Here is a 13,651-nt window from a genome sequence, read left to right on the forward strand (position 1 = left end):
CAGTGGGTCCCCCACGAGATGTCTGGCTATGGGGAATTCAAAGCCCTAGTAGCAGGAAAGGGGACCATGGCCAGTAGTGGTGAACCAGAGAGACTGCTGAGAACTGAACCTCAGTCTCTCCAGACTCACCAGGAGGTTGCACACAGACCTCCTCAGAAGGATGCTTCCCTTGTAGAATGTACAGGAAATCAGAAAACTTGCAGGATCCCTCAGGGTAGGGACAGAGGCCAGAGAATGCCAGACCCCTGTGAGGGGTCACTAAGTGTCAAAGTGAAGAAAATGCTGCTTTCTTTCTTCAGCCCAGTGATCTAGCCGTGAGCTCCCTGGGGCTTGCTCTACCAGGAGGTGGGCAACTTCTGAGCCTCCAGATCCCCAAGTGGTCCTTGTTCCCCAGCCCTGCTCAGTCTCAGGGGGACTGTAAAGGGCTGGTCCACTGGAGATGGGGATGATGCAGAGGGCGGGCAGGAGGGCTTCCAACTTCTGAGGAAAGCCTTGGCCCGCCCTATGTGGTTTGGATATTAAGTGTCCTCCTCACCCCAATCCACTGTGTGAAATATTTGGTCCCCTTCCTATGATGCTATTGGGAGGTGGTAGACCATTGAAGAGATTGTGGGCTTACTCAGAGGTCCTCAGATCCTTGGGGGTTGTGTCTGTGGAGGAGATAGTGATACTCTGGCCCCTTCTTCTCCCTTTTCTTTCCCCAGCATGAAGTGAGCTGCTTCCTCCCCATAAGATGTGCCTCCCCGGCCCAAAGCAACAGGGCAGCTCTATCACAGATTGGGAACTCAGAAACTATGAACCAAAATAAATCTTTTCTCCTTATAAACTGAGTGTCTCAGGTATTTTTATAGTTACAGAAACCTGACTCATACATGTTCTCTGAAGTTTGGGAGCCGAAACGAACGCTGGCAGCAGGTGAGATGTGTGGATGGCAGTGGTGGCTTGGAGAGCTTATCAGGTGCTCCAGGAGCCTTCAGGTAGAGCTCAGCTCTGGACATCACGGCCTATCAGATGAGGACCCCACTCTGATGAGAACAGGAAATAGAAACTGGTTAAGGACCCTCAAAAGAGTAGTTCCAAGAATGGCCTTGCTCAGGGGCACAAATGCCAGAAGAATTCTGATTCCCAGTTCCATTTGATTTCTTATAGCCGTGAGAAGCTATATATTGAGGATGTGATCAAAACTGAGAGGAGGCACCTGGGCAACTTGTGGTTGACCTGACTGGACTGACCAGCTCAATCCCCTCCCCAGTCTCTTCCTTATGGCAAAAAGTCTTTTTAAAAGCTCCCAGACTAGCAGCTCAATGGTACTTTATTTACAGGGACCCCTACTGCTATAGGGGAGCCCCCCGAAAGCTCCTAGCTCCAACCTATGACTCTATAATAAACTTCTTTTGAAACTCACCCTTTATAGTTCATTCTTGGAATTATCAAGACAAGATCCCACTGACTCAGTGGAAGTTTGTGTACCATGAGCATCTGGCACCCTAATTCCCAAGTTAAAGTCTATCTGAGATGAGAGGAAAGGCCTCCTTTGAAGTCAAAGATACCCCAAAACTTCCTATGTCAGCTCCACCTTGGGTATCCACTAATAGTGATATAGGAGAAATCAGGGTCCCCACCAGGGTTCTTTGTCTCATTAATAAAGGAATTTAATAATGGACTCAAACAGAAACTTGAAGACAATTTTATTAGAATTGAAAAGAAAAACTCCAGGGCAGGCAAGCTGTAAATCTCAGCAGCTGCCCAGAAGAGAATGCAGGAACGAAGGGGAAAAGCCATACCCTTTAAGCCTCATGGAGATCAGACACAGGGCAGACAAGCAGCCACAGGATTGGGAGAGGGAGAGTAAGGAAACCAAAGATGTTTGAGAAGCCCAACGTGTTAGGGAAAGCGTGCTTAGAAAAGGGATAGAAAGAAGAAAAGAGAAGTTGTGCTTTGCAGAAGAGTTCGGAAAAGCAAGCAGACCTAGAAAGAAATAAGGGTGCAGCCTGGTGAGCTACCTCACTAGGGGTGGGGACTCCAGGAAGGAAAGGCATTAGCTCATTAAAGGACGAATTATTACTTCTCCCTTTAGCATGGTTTAAGGTGAACCCACCTCCTAGGTGTGGTCCATTGGTGACTGATCAGGCCCAAATGGAATGTTAAATTTTCAACCAGGCCACAGAGTCTATTCTCTTGACCACAAGTAGTTTTAACTTAATGGGACTTTATTGCTACTGTAACAATAATTGCCCAACTCTGCCCAACAACCACTGGAGGGACATTTTAAATGCGTAAATTGAATGGCACGTGAATTATATCTCAAAGCTCACCCCAGTAAAAGAACCCCACAAATCTGTACAAATAATTTTTGATGAAGGCACAAAAGCAATTCAATGGAGAAAAGATCATCATTTCAACGAAATGGTGCTGAGGCGTTTAAACATGCCTAGAAGAAAAGCAAGGAAAGATCTCAACCTAAGATTCACACCAAACTCAAAGTTAATAACGGATTTTAAATATAAAAATGTGAGATAATAAAGCATTTAGAGACATTGGGAGGAATCATTCAGAATCCACAGTGATGTGAGCATTTCTTAGATGGGGTGGAGTGCAGGAGTAGAAACCTTGCCTGGTGTGTGCAAGGCCATGGTATTACTGGACTCTAGCTGGCCTAAGAAGCCAAGCTTGATTACTCATCCTTGATAAGCCAATAAAATAGCCAAATTAAAAGTGAAAAGGAGGGGCTAGAGAGATGGCTCAGCGGTTAAGAGCACAGACTGCTCTTGCAGAGGACCCAGGTTCGATTCCCAGCACCCACATGGCAGCTACGAACCATCCTTGACTCCAGTTCCAGGGGAATCCGAAGCCCTCTTCTGACCTCTGCAGCATTGCACGACACGGGTGCACTCACATACATGCAGGCAATACACTCATACACATAAAATTAAATTAATAGATAAAATTTTAAAAAGTGAAAAGGAGAAAAAGGGGGATTTAGTTAATGTGGCCACATCGAGATGAAGGGAAAGAGATCCAGTGAGCCCCCTACCCCTAGTCCATCTTCTGGGTCCTACAATAGAAGTTTAAATAAAAGATAAGAAAATGCATAATAAAGCAGTCTGGGTCAAGGTGTGTGTCTTAGTTACTTTTCTGTTGCTATGATAAAACACTGTGACCAAGAGAACTTATAGAAAGAAGAGTTTATTTGAGCTTACCGTTTCAAGGGAATTAGTCCATCCTGGTGGGGAGGCATGGTGGTAGGAGGTGGCCAGAGCAGGAGCAGAAAGCAGAGGCTCATATCTTGGAGCAGGCACAGGAAGCAGAGAATGACTGGAGATCTGGCAAGGCTTAAGAACTCTCTAAGCCCGCCCCCAGTGACAGCCTTCCTCCAGCCTAGCCACACCTCCTAATACCTCCCCAAACAGCGCCACCAACTGGGGACAAAATGTCTGAATACTTGAAGCCTATGGTGGACATTCTCATCCAAACACCACAGAGCCTATGGGGGACATTCTCACTCAAACCACTACAGCGTGACACTGCCCGTTGTTGTCTTGGCCCCAGTCTTCCCTGCAAAATGATCTGACAAGCTGTAAATATCTCTGGTAGAAAGTTGCTCCTCAAGCTGACACCAACCAAGTTTCAATCTTTTCCTTCTCCCAGCACGAAGTTCCTGGAGGAAATTCCAGGTCCCTTGGGTGCCTTGTTTCCACAGTCCAGATAGTCAGAGTGAGGGACACATGTCTCTAGAATATCCTCATTCCTCCCAGACATGCCAGTTACACTGACAGTCCCCAACAATGAAGAAGAAATCTCACACATACACCATGAAATGAAAGAATGATAAACTGGACTTCATCAGAATTAACACTTTTGCTCAGTAGTAGACCCTTTAAGAGGATGAATAGACACTCGATAGACTAAAAAGTATGCCTGACGAGGACTAGTGCTTAGGCTACTCACAGAATTCTCAAATCCAGCAGTAAGAAAAGCAAGGAACAAGGACAATCCTATTAGAAAAGGGCTAGAAGACTTGAAGAGACATATCTTTGAAGAGGTCATACAGGTGACAAACCAGCACATGAAAAGATACTCATTAGCCATCAGGAAAATTCAAATGAAAGCCACACTAAAATGGCACACCTATTACGATGGGTAACACGCACACATACAGAGAAGACGGGAGGCAGTTGTTGGCAAAGATGCAGAGAAACTAAGTCACCCATACATCTGGTTGATAAAGATGTAAACGATTTAGACACTTTGGGGAAAGGGTGGGCAATTTCTTTAAAAATTAATCAGGACTGTCTAGTATGAACCAGCAATGAATGACCTTGGCATTTATTGCAAAGAAATGAAAGCTTAGTCACAAGTCAACATCAAGAAATTCTGCAAATGTCCTTTGATGTGTGAATGGTTAAACAAATGGTGACTTGGGGCCAGGCATGATGGCTCGCAATTTTAATTCCAGCACTCAGGAAGCAGATACATACAGATCTTTGTGAGATGGAGGCCAGCCTGGTCTACTTAGTGAGTTCCAGGCTAGCTGGGGCTACAGGGAGACCCTGTCTCAAAAAACAAAACATGAGAAAAAAAAAACAACAATGGCTCATACTGTGAACTACTACTTGGCTATAAAGGAGATGAATAATTGGAGCTTACCACAACCTGGATGCACACTGATGGGGGGAGGAGCTTCAAGAGTATGCTAATTAGTTTTTAGTGTCAACTTGTCACTAACCTAGACACAACTGGGAAAAGGGAACCTCAGTTAAATTACCGCCATCAGATTGCCCTGTGAACATGTCTGTGGGGCATTTTCTTGGTTGCTCATTGATGTGGGTGGGCTTAGCCTACTGTGGGGAGTGCCACCCATAGGCAGGTGGGTTTGGGCTGTATAAAAGTTGCAGAATGTGAGCCCAGTAGCAGCCATGTAAGAGTGTCTGGTTCTGCTTCAAGCTCCTGCCTTGGCTTTCCTCAATGCTAGGCTAAACCTGTAAGCCAAATAAATCCTTTCCTCCCCAAGTTGCTTTTGGTCACACTGTTTATTACAGCAACAGAAAGCAAACTAGAACAGGCCAGGGAGTCAATCTCAAAGATTCCCTTCTACCGATGAGAGAGGAGTTAGAAACTGGTCTGGTAGGGCAGGGATCCCAAAGCAGCAAGCAGTTCTTCGAATGTTCTTGCTGGAGGCCAGGAATGACAAGAGAGTTCTGACTCCTGGTTCCCTTGATCTCTTAATCCTGTCTGGAAACTATCCATAAGGAGGTACCTGGGCACCCTGTGGTTGGGCCAACTGGACTGACCAGCTCAGCCCCCTTCTCATGCCTCTCTCCAGTTTCTGCCATACGTACTTTAAAAAGCCCCCAGACTAGCAGCTGTGTGGTGTCCCTTTCCTGGGAACCCATTCCTGCTATACAGGCATTCTGCCTTCCCCCCTTGACCTTGAAAAGTCTTGAGGTTGGGGTTCAAAGGGTACACTGTGATGGGCTGTCCTTTGGGGTAAGAGATTAGAAGACGCCATAGACACAGCAGCATGGCAGGAGCTCTGAGGAGAGTCCAGGCCCATGTAGTAGAGTGTGTGTGGGGGGGTCTCTTCTCATGGTTTTCAGAAGAAGGAGAGTTTCCATGCCACATGCTTTTTTGAATACTCCACAGTTTGTGGCAGTCTCTGATTCCTGAGTAGCTGGGAAAGGGCAGTCGATCTTGCATTCCAAGGAAGGAATGTGTAACCTTGGGGATGCGAGGGAAGTGGGGATGAGGAGCCTATTTAGTTAAGGCCTAACCATCGACTGGGTGTGTCATCATTAGCCCCATGTAGCTCAGAGTCTGTTAGCCTGAGACCTCTATACAAAATCAGCTATCAGAGCTGCAGGGGTGGGCCTGGCCTGAGCTGGATCTGGTCTGGGATCTAAAAACACTTCTTCCTGAAACTCACCCTCTGTGGTCTGTAAATTTCATTCTTTGAATTCAGAGACAAGAACACTGACCCACATGAAGTTTTTGTTGCTGTGAACCTACTGCACCCTAACTCTTAAGTTAAGGCTCACCTGAGGGGAGAGGAAAGGCCTATTAAACACAAAGACACCCCACATTTCCTGTATGTTGGGCTGGGATGTCAAAGGAGAGTGTTACATGGATCAATGTTCTATTTTTTCCTGCTTTAACTTTATCCTCTACCTGCCTGCTTTCCTCATCTATAGGCAGAATGTATGATCTGTTCCATTTCTTCCTTGCATCTCCCTTTCTGGGCAGATTTGAAACTAGGTCTATGGGAGACCTGATTAAACCTCTTGTTTTCCCTTTCAGGCATTTATAAGGCCAGGAGCCAGGAATGTGCCTGAACATACTTCTAGCTCTCTGGAGTGTTGACTGGGCTTGTGTCTGGGTAGAGAAGAGCACACTGGCCTGCTGCCAAAGGGAGCTGGCACTTGGAGGTGTCTAGACCTGGGAGACCCATGTGAATTCACAGCAACCCAGGACAGAGTCTGGAAAAAGCACAGATCTCACCTAAGTCTTGAACAATAGACTACCAAGTGCTGGACAAGCCAGTACCAGTGGGAACGTGGCCACAGCAGCCACGGTGGGAGGTTGGAGGTGATGTGCTTGCTTCACTGGACCTTATTCTCTCTCTCTCTCTCTCTCTCTCTCTCTCTCTCTCTCTCTCTCTCTCTCTCTTTCCCAAATCTCCAGGCCTTCCCTTTTTCTCTGACTCAGTCAGAATAGTCTCTCCTTCCTTGAACTTTCCTTGCTCCAGACTTTGTGTGTGCTTTTGCACGTGTCCCATCATGCCTTGCGTATCCTTGAATCTGTTTTCACCTTCCAGTTGCTGTGACATAGACAGGCCAAGGAAAAAGAGCATTCTGATATCATCTCAGTCCCAAGTTCTTTTAGATGTCTTTTTTGGGGGAGGGTTCTGTATTCTTTAGATTACGGGGACTTAAATCCAAGTTACATGTGGTCAGTTACAACATGGCTCTCCTCATCTAGGCAACCTGACTCAGCCCTGTTTAAATGAGTGGATTCACTCTGGGCGCTTATCATGCGCTTAATATGGACTGATAGATTATGAATTTGAGGAAAAGGGTCAAAAGAAACATTTAAGAAGAATATTGAAGGCTCAACCCACAAGGGAGTTGAGACTCACCCTGCCTCATGCAATCGCTACAGACTGGCTGACTCCCAACACATGAAGCCCAATATTTTTTTTAAATATTTTATTTATTATTTTTATTTTATGTGTATGCATGTATTGCTTGCATGTAGGTAAGTGCACCCATGTCATGCAATGCCTGCGGAGGACAGAAGAGGCTGTCAGATCCCCTGGAACTGGAATTATGGACAGTTGTTAGCTGCCATGTGGGTGCTGGGATTCAAACCCAGGTCTTCTGTAAGAACAGTCAGTGTTCTTAACTGCTGAGCCATCTCTCCAGCCCCAAGGCTCAATATTTTTTAATGGATGGTTGGTTCATCACAGACAGGTTAGAATTAGCTTGGCAAATCTCAGGAAGAATTCATCAAGGTCAGAGGGTATTAAAGTTATGTAGAGGTATGTCAGGTGGAGTAGCTCGTCTGATGCGCTTCCCTTTCTCATGGCTGCCCCTGAGGGAGAAAAGGATATAGGATATCAAGGTCTAGTTGGTGAGAGCAGGAAGTCCCACAGACCTCTCCTTTGTGATCACCCAGAGGGGAGGAAGAAAAGAAAAGGGAAAATTCTAAGGATGCTCTGGAGAAAAGGCAAAGGAGATGCTGAAGTTTGAATATATCTTCTTTTTGTCTTACAGAGGGGGAACAAGCCACCCGTAGACTATGTCAGTTTGATCCAGACCATAAAGAAAGAGACAAATATTTTTTAAAGACATGAAAAAGAGGAAACACCTTATGTTTCCCCTACCGAGGCTGGCCTAAATTTAGACTGGAGGATTTTTTTAAAGAATGGCCTGTAAAGGACTATCAACCATAGCATCATAGTATCCTGCAACTTGATTTATCTCTAGGAAGCAGGGCACTCACTAAGTTTTTTGGTTTACCTGATTCCACTTGCAGGCACATGCTGATTACAGGTTCAGGCTTTCAAGCAGCTGGTTGGTCCCAAGTCTAGCCAGGGAGGATCTAAGTCAGACCTGGGTAAAGGCAGGTACTTCTGTCAGCCAAATCCTTCTTGATCATGAGAGCTGGCTGCCATGTGCCTATGACCTTATAAAATTTAAAGATATGAGGGTATCCTTTAAAATCAAGTGTTCCCTCCCTGGATAACACCCTGAGGGGGGAAAACTGTTCTTTACCTCTCTCTAATTCCCGTTCCCAATACACAGCCCAACAAGCAATGATACTTTGCCTTGCTCAGTCAGTAACTCCAGCATGAGAGGTTTTTGTGTTTGTTTGGTTTTGTTTTATTGTTGTTGTTTTGAGGCAGGGTCTCCCTATAGCCCCAGCTGGTCTGGAACTTGCTATATAGACCAGGCTGGACTCGATCTCACAGAGATCCACCTCCCCAGTGCTGGAATTAAAGATGTGTACCACCACACTTAGCTCCTGGCATGAGAGTGTTAATAGGGCTTCCTCAGTTGATTTCTGCTGGATGTTATAAACATTGATTTAACGATGTTTTACTATCAATCTGCTACTTGCCACTTTTTCCCTTTCTCTATACTCAATAAACTCATTTAAAGCCAAAAGCATGGCACCGGAGAGGTGACTCAGCACATGGTATTCTTCCAGAGGACCCGGATTCAACTCCCAGCATCCACATGGCAGCTCTGTCATCCTCTTCTGCCCTTTGCCGGCACTTACACACATATCAATAAACATTATGGCAATCAAAACACTTGTACAAATAAATAAATCATTTAGAAAAAAACAAAAAACAAAAGCATGTCTAAGGTAGATCATTCTCTGGACTGTATAGAATATGATCTTTTTGGCTGCTTTTCGTTTTCTATGAGTTTTGCTTGGGAGCTTACAATGCTTCATAATTTAATAATAGGCATGCAGGTAATCTTAATTTATTGCATTATGCTATGTTTGTTATTTGGATTCAACTCTCAGTAAGATGGTAAATTTATTTGTTAATGTTACTATGTCTAATGACATTAAGAGAATTTTATTTTATTTTATTTTATTTTTATTTTTTTATTTTTTGGTCTTTCTGAGACAGGGTCTCTCTGTAGCCCCAGCTGGCCTGAAACTCACTATGTAGACCAGGCTGGTCTTCAACTCACAGAGATCTGCCTTACTCTGCCTCCCAAGTACTGGGACTACAGGCATGCGCCACCACGCCCAGCATTGGGTTTACCTTTCTATGCAGTCTGATAAACTCTGAACTTCAATTATTGACATAATTACGAGTGCTTGGATTAAAGGTGTGTGCCACCACGCCCGGCATGAGAATTTTAAAAAGGGGAATGAGGGGCTGGAGAGACGGCTCAGAGGTTAAGAACACTGTTCTTACAGAAGACCTCGGTTCGAATCCAAGCATCTATATGGCAGCTAACAACTATCCGTAACTCCAGTTCCAGGGGATCCGACAGCCTCTTCTGTCCTCTGCCGGCATTGCATGACATGGGTGCACTTACCTACGTGCAGGCAATATACGCATACACATAAAAAATAATAAATAAAATATTTGAAAAGGGGAATGAACCATTTAGTAAAATTGGCTATAGAAATAAAGATATCTTTGTCCTAAATTAAGATGTCTAGACTTTTTTCCAGGAGAAAGATTCAGACAAAGCTAAAAAGGCTTAACAGGGGGCTGGAGAGATGACTCAACAGTCAAGCACTCTTCCTGCTTTTACAGAGGAGCGAATTTGGCTCCTAGCATCCACATCAGGTGGCTCACAACTGCCTGTAACTACAGCTCCAGGAGACCCAACATCCTCTTCTGGTCTCCATAAGAACCCCACATACAAGTGGCACCCCCACAATAGAATTTTTAAGAAACTTAAAAAAAAAGAAAGGCTAAAAAAAATCATGAAAGGTCTAAATTACATAAGGTATGTAAAAGATGAGACATGGAGAGGATATAAGATGATTGAAGACTATTAAAATGTCTAAGGTCAAAGTTCAATCAAACCTCTATTTAAATCAATAGAGTTCTCTTAAGTTATTTATTTACTCTTGGTAACATTTATAAGAACTGGCTTCAAAAACAAAAAGTGTATCTCCAATCAAGGCTAACTACGTAAAAAATGAGCTTTAATAAAATTAAGATTTAATTTTCAAGTATTTAGGTTCTGCCCCAGCTTTTATCTAAATGCAATACTTCTTGTCTTAGAAGCCGATAGTAATATGTGTTGGGTCTCCGGGACCCTCATAATTGTGGCATAACTTATGACGAGGCCTACTGTAACTTCCTGAGCCTGAGTAAAGTTTGGCGACCTGTCTCTGGCTGGTCACTTCCTCATGGACGGACTGCCTCTCCCCAATCACAGCTGGCGTGGCCAATTCCCAGTGGCTCACAGCCATTGCCCCAGATGACATACACCTTTGCCCTTCCCTTTTCCACACCCCTTTTTGATTAAACTGTATAAGATAATGCCTGACGCAATAAAGTGAGTTCCTGCCTCGACAAGACTCCCAACTCGGTGTGGTTTTTGAGTTGCCGACACTCACCATCCCGCTCAGCTCCTAAGAGAGGAACACAGGCTGGTCCTGGCCTCTCTCCCTGTGCCGTACCTGTTGGAGAGCGATCTGACAAATATGGACAGAGGGACTAAATGGGACAATGTTTTGACCCTTGCCCTTCAAGATCAACAAGGTTTCAGGGGACTGGACTACTGGGCATCTCACAGGGTCCTGCAGCTCTGGTGAGTCATCTATCCTGTTGATCAGAGGGGTTATGGTGACCCACTTCGACTGTACCCAGTGCAGATTCTGCAAAGAGGTGAGTCAACATGGAAGAAAATGCCTTCTGTGAGTCCAAAAGAAGCAGTATGATCAACAAGATCCTGACTCATCCTCAATAGATGGCATGACTCATTAAAAAAAAGATTAAAGGAGCCAGAGGCTGCACCCCAGCTCAAGTGATTCCTGAGGACCAGATCCTCAACTGGCCTTGACAGGAATAAAAGAGATAATTTTGGCCACCTGCATGATCTTAAACACCCAGTGAAGTATAACCAAATATTAAAATGACTGTTATGTTTTTATTTTTATTTATTTTATGTGTATGAGTATTTTGCATACATGTATATATGTGCACCTGTGTCATGCAATGCCCAGGAAGACCAGAAGAGGGTGATGGATCCCCTGGAATTGGAGTTACAAACAGTTGCTAGCTGCCATGTGGGTGCTGGGAACCAAACCCAGGTCCTCTGCAAAAGCAGTCAGTGCTCTTATCTGCTGAACCATCTCTCAGGTTATGATTTTTAATAGTTCAAGGAATCACATTCCCCAGATATTGGGCTTACATCCATATGGGATGTTATTTGGGCAACCAATTCTCACTAATGATTTTCTTCTTAATAAAGAAACTGCTGCCCAGATACAGGACATTACAACCTTGGTTCAATTTCAACATAGGACCTGCAGCTGAGAACCAGGCCCACTACTTTTCTAATCTGAAAATTAAAGGGTGTTTGAATCTCTTCTCTCCTTCTCCCTCTCTAAAACTCACCTGGGAGAGACCCCCCACACTGTTATTCTAGCCACTCCAACGTCTATCAAAGCACCTAAAAGCAGGCTTCATCGCTCTCAAGTCAAGTCTTAGAGACTAGAAGTGAAAATCCCTAAGGATAAGCCAACACGTCAGACATAGATGATGCTCTTGTGAGCCTATGGAGAGACACTATACACTTTCATTTGGATATTTTAAAATGTTCTTTGTTCTGATGGCTCCCTTGCCTAGTGTTTGTCATGCTGAACTTATGCAGAGCTATACCTACTTCTGGAGAGAGGGATTAATTTCCTTTCCTTACAGTGCTCCAGTTTCACTTCCCGCGACTTGTCTCTTGCCTTTACTCCTCCCCCAGGTCTCTATCCAGGTGCCAGTCAAGGATTTCCTTTCCTCTCTGTATCTACCTGTTATACAAATGGAATTACCAATGCACTTCCAAGGTCCCCTAGGTGGGCCTCCTGAAGAGGTACCTCACACCTGATGACCCCACTCAGCCTAAAGAAGCCACACAGTTAGGGTTACCTCCTCAGAGGGCAGAATGACGCAGTTAAGAGATAGAAACAATCTAGGTGGGGTAAGAACCCTAAAACAACAGTTCCGAGAATGTCCTTGCTGGAGACACAGAATGCCAGAAAAGAGTTCTGGTTTCTGACTGTTTTTTATCTCTTACCCTTGTCTGGATGCTATATATCCGATATGACCAAAGCGGAATGGAGGCACCTGAGCACCTCATGGTTGAGCCAAATGGACTGACAAGCTCACCCTCCTCCTCATGCATCTCCCCAGTTTCTACCATAAGTCCTTTAAAAAGTCCCAGACCAGCAGCTCAATGGTATCCCATTACTGAGGACCTGCTCCATTCAGTCTGTCTCTGTTTCTGTCTCTGTCTCTGTCTCTCTCTGTCTCTGTCTCTCCTACCTATGAATCTATAATAAACTTCTCCCTAAAAATTCAACTCTTTGTGGTCCATGAATTTCATTCTTCAAATTTTCAAGACAAGAACCTAGAGTTCTTTGGAGGTTTTATGTCATCGTGAGCATCCAGCATCCTAACTCCTGAGTTAAGTCCCACCTGAGGTAAGGGGAAAAGGCCTCCGTGGGACTCGAATTGCCCTGCATTTCCTGTATTACCACAAGATTATTTATATAGAACATTCTTGAAAGACAGCACTGTGTTGTAGAAATGGGGAACTGATGGCTGGCTGGAAGTGAAGTGGGATGGAAGTAGGTTAGATTATGAGAGGGCAGCACAAGACCCTGGGATCTGTCAGACACCCTGTAGGGGCTACACTTCCATTGACAGAGACTAGACTAGTGCTGGCCGTCCTGGCACTCAGCTCCCATTTCCCCATTGGCTCACAGTGTCATTCTGTTTATATGAGAGTGCCAGGTCCTTGTCTCTTAGATATGGCAAGGATTTAAAAAGCTGAAATGTGCACAGTGCTCTGCAGGTAAGCTGGCACCCTGGTGGGAGAGGGAATCACAGTGATGATAAAGCAAACACAGTGTGACTTCTGATCAGACACCACAGGCAGCATGGTTCATGTTGGAATGTATTTTAAAAATTCCTGCTGGAGGAAGCAGTCATACGATGATATACTTGCAATCATTAAAATCATGGTTATAAATATTTAATAAAATAAGAAATTGCTTACATTATTCTGTTACATAAAGTATTCAACTCTGCATGTAAATGATACTTAAAAAACAAAGTGAGCCAGAAAACCAGAGAAACCAGAAGTTCTTGAGGGCCCTGATCTATGATCTGGTTCTTAAATGATTCTAGGGTTATTCCTTCAGAGGGTAGATTGTTAGAGTAGCAATAAAGTCCATTAAGGAAAAACGCCTCCTGGTTGAGAAAATAGAATCTCTGGCCTGGGTAGAACTCTAATATTCCAGCTGGGCCTGGTCAACCACCCAGCCAAGGGACCACACCTAGGAAGGTGGGCTCACATTAAACAATGCTAAAGAGACAGACAGGCAGAATATTTTTCCCTTTAATGAAATACTGTACTTTTCCTCCTAGGAATTCCTACCCCGACTCCCAGCC

This window comes from Nannospalax galili, unplaced genomic scaffold (genome assembly GCF_000622305.1).
Source record: "Nannospalax galili isolate Female #2095 unplaced genomic scaffold, S.galili_v1.0 scaffold996, whole genome shotgun sequence".
Taxonomy (NCBI): domain Eukaryota; kingdom Metazoa; phylum Chordata; class Mammalia; order Rodentia; family Spalacidae; genus Nannospalax; species Nannospalax galili.